The sequence below is a fragment of the Marmota marmota genome, unplaced genomic scaffold, assembly GCF_001458135.2.
Source record: "Marmota marmota marmota unplaced genomic scaffold, marMar, whole genome shotgun sequence".
Taxonomy (NCBI): Eukaryota; Metazoa; Chordata; class Mammalia; order Rodentia; family Sciuridae; genus Marmota; species Marmota marmota.
In genome coordinates this window covers 20,475,777-20,480,106 of record NW_026000174.1, presented here as the reverse complement: position 1 = coordinate 20,480,106, position 4,330 = coordinate 20,475,777, and positions in this window count along the sequence as shown.

Genomic DNA, 4,330 nt, shown 5'->3' with positions numbered 1-4,330 from the left:
TTGTTATTCATGTTAAATATCCACTGTGGCAACCTTCAGCCTCACTGAGCTCTCTGCCTGGATGGTCTCTGTTGTCTCCTAGGTACCAACTGTTGTTTCTGGTAATACTTTGGTTTCAAAGATGCATATATTTTGAGTCTGACCCTAATAGTTACTCTATTTCTTCCTAATATTTTTAGTGCAAAGATTTGCAAAACATAAGGTATTCAGGAGTGCTTATGTCATATTAAAATAGAAACACTTGTGTGGGTCTTATTTTTAAAGTTATAGATACTCTGGTGGACAATAAATGTAAAAATAAACACATAAAAGTGTACACAAAATTTAAATTTTGTATTGATAAACTTAGAATAGATGCATACAGGAGAGAGTAATTCATGCTGTATGCAGAGACTTAGTTTTTGGCTGATTCTGCAGTGTAGACAAAGCCAAGCCTGGGAAACATTCCTTGTCAAAAGGTGAGGAAGTGAATAGCCTTGATACTCGGCTCTGCTGCTAATAGTTACCAGATGTTCCAGTCCAGTGGGTTTTCTGGGTACAGCAGGGTAGTTGCAGAATGTTCCTGACACTGTAACAGCAGGATAGTTACAGAAATGTTTCTAGCTCTGTAACTTTTTAGTGCACAAAGAAGGCTCTTGAAAACTCTCAAGCCTTGAACAATTTACAATGCCCCTATAGTTAAATTTTCTGATTATGAGATCCTATAAAATATACTTGTGGAGCTAGTTCTGGGTTACTGTTTCTCCATCAGAGGGCAATGTTCCACTTGGCCTGAGATTTTTAAAGTCTCTGTGTTCTTCTCCAGGACCCCACTGGAGATCCTTGGTACAGGGGAACTTTAAAAAGAGGAATCAAATGAGGAGATTCTCCTGGGAGACGTGCATATATAATTTTGAGATCCTGACAAAAGAAGAGGTCACTGTGTAGAATAGCAAAACTCTGAGGCAACAAAAGAAGAGATTGCAGGTAAGGAGTGCTTATCAGTAGCGGGATATCTATCAGTGGCTGGTTGTAAAACATGGGAAATTCAGGTTCTCAAGAGAGGACCTTTTATGTGCAAGTGCTTAGAATAATGCTTAAAGCTCAAGGGTGTCCCATTAAAAGTCATCATCTTGCTGAATTTTTAAATTTTGTCAGTGAAACTTGTCCCTGGTTCCCAGAGGAAGGCATTTTAAATTTAGATACCTGGGAGAAGGTAGGAAAGCAGCTGGGAACTCGCTATACTAGTGAGGGTCCAGATAAAATTCCCATACAAACTTTTACCTTATGGTCATTAATTAGGGACTGTTTAACTCCTACTCAAGAGGAATTAAGATTACCCTATTCTACCCTGGCAACAGATCTAAGACAAACTTTGGGTGGGTGTCAGACTCTAAAGTCTTGTCTGCCCTCTGCATCACCTCCCCCTCCATTGGTTATGGCGGCAAACTCAGCTACAGGTGGTAAATCATTGCCCTTGCAATATGAACAAGAATTAAAATTTGAGGTGAATCAAGATAAGCATCAGCGGGCAAAGAGAGATGTTTCTGATAATAACAAGGACATAACTAAAAAGTTTGCTGCTTTGACTTTAACTGTACCTCCAGTGCCCTCTACCTTAGGTGCTAAATCAAGAAAATCAACTGTTTCCTGGCCGCTGGCTTTGTCCCCATTCCAACTGAGCTTACTAGAGGCTAGACAGGCTGGGGAAGATATTTCAGGCTTTCGAATTTTTCCTGTAATTGAAAGGGCTGATCCAAATAATTCTGGACAAATGTTACATATGTGTGAGCCTATTCCTTTTAAGACCTTAAAAGATCTAAAAACAGCTTCTAGGGCATATGGGCCAACTTCCCCATTTGTTATTAGCTTGCTTGATACTATCTCCAATAATGCCCTGACTCCAAATGATTGGCAGGTTCTGGCTAAGGCATGCTTGAGTCCTGGAGATTACCTAATGTGGAAGTCAGACTGGGTGGAAGCCAGTGGTGAACAAGCAGTTAGAAATCAGACACATGGTGTAAATATTACTACAGAGATGTTAACAGGGACTGGAGCCTTTCAGGGTTTACAAAATCAGCTAAATTATACACTACAAGCTTATCAGCAAATAAATATATGTGCAACAAAAGCATGGAGGAGTTTGCCAACAAAAGGAGAAAAAACAACAGATATCAGTAAAATTAGACAAGGACCAGATGAGCTTTATGCTGATTTTGTGGCTCGCTTGTATCAGGATACACACAGAATTATTGCAGATCCTGATGCTGGAAATATTCTGGTAAAACAACTGGCATTTGAAAATGCAACTAAGATTTGCCAAGATGCATTACGCCCTTATCGAAAGAAGGGTACTGTGAGTGACTTTATTCATATATGTGCAGATATTGGGCCATCTTATATTCAAGGGGTGGCTTTTGCCACTGCATTAAAAGAAGTTTTTCATCCAAACAAGCAAAAAGATAAGCTCAAGGGACTTTGTTTCAATGGTGGTGAGTCTGGGCATTATGCCAAAAATTACAAACAGTGCTCTAATTCTGTAAAGGTTAGTGGGAATCAGGGTTATCCAGAGATAAGCCTTCGATGCCAGCTGGGTAATCACTGGGCAAAGGAATGTAAATCACACACAGACATAAATGGACATCCTTTAGTCCCTCAGCAGGGAAGCTGCCCACTGGGCCAACCCCGACCCCGACAAACAGTGGGGGGTCTGTCACTTACCCTACCTAGGCTGGGGAAACCTGCAAACCCTCAGTCAGGGACCTCTACCATGCCAACTCCTAGAAGCACAGGATTGGATCTCTGTCCCACCTCCATGTTTGTATTGATTCCAGAGATGGGCCCACAGGCTATTCCTACAGGAATTTATGGTCCCCTGCCACAGGGTGTTATGGGCCTTATTTTGGGAAGAAATAGTCTAATAATGAAAGGTGTTCAAGTGTTACCAGGAGTCATAGATCCTGACTATGAAGGAGAAATTAAGGTCTTGACACAAGCAATTAATACTACTGTTCAAATTCTTCCTGAGACTAGAATAGCACAAATTGTTCTTTTGCCTTATAGGCTGACTGGTAAAATTCTTTCTCTGGAACCTAGAAAAGAAAGAGGTTTTGGCTCCTCTGATAGGGTATATTGGTCACCATTGATTAAACAGGGATATCCAGAACTTGAATTAAAATTAAATGGAAAATCTTTTCAAGGTGTGATAGAGACTGGGGCTGATGTCTCTGTCATTGCCCTAAAGAACTGGCCAAAGACTTGGTCTCTAAATATGGCCTCTGCAGACTTACAAGGTATTGGTCAGGTTTCCCTGCCCCAACAAAGTGTTCAACAACTTAGATGGGAGGATCCTGAAGGTAATACCGGATTAGTTAAACCTTATGTCCTTGATAATCTTCCTTTTAATCTCTGGGGAAGAGATATATTAGCTGACAAGGGTGTCCTATTATTCAGTTCCAACTCAGTGGTTACCTCTCAAGTGTTAAATCCAGGTTTTAACCCTATTAAAGGATTAGGTAAAATGCAACAAGGTAGACCACTTCCAATTCCTGCCTCTCACCAACAAGGGCCAAAAGAGCTAGGCTATAATGTTTCCTCATCTTTTAATTAGGGGCCTTCCTCAACTCTCCAACCCAGAAAACAGTAGCCCAAATCATCTGGCTTTCTGATGAACCTGTTTGAGTTGATCAATGGCCCTTAACAGGAGAGAAGCTTCAAGCAGCTCAGTTATTAGTACAATAACAGCTTCAGGCTGACCATACTAAATTTACTTTTAGTTCTTGAAATACTCCTATTTTTGTGATTCAGAAAATGTCTGGAAGACGGAGACTACTGCAGGACCTTAGGGCAGTCAACAAAACTGTGGAGGTGATGGGCCCTCTACAGCCTGGACTACAATCACCTACTGCTGTTCCTTTATCCTATCACTTATTTGCACCCCAAGGATCATAAACACTTTGCTTTTGGTGTCCCTGTGGAAAATTTTAAAGAGACAGTTAAATGATATTGCTGGAAAGCGTTGCCACAGGGTATGGCTGACAGCCCTACTTTATGCCAACTTTCAAAAGTTTTCTCCCTTTCAATGTCTGTGTGAAGGTCACACAGTTCATCCCCAGCAATTCCAAATTAGGAGAGACACTTTATGTACTCTCAATGACTTCCCAAAACTCCTGGGTCACATTAATTGGTTATGTCCTTCTTTAAAATGAACTACGTAAGACTTGGGACCTTTGTTCAATATCCTCAAAGGAGATCCCTCTCTGTCTTCCCCTCAGCAACTTACTCCAGAACCTAAAGCTGCGCTGACTTGGGTAGAGTCTGTTTTTCAACTGGCTCAACTTATAAGGGTTGG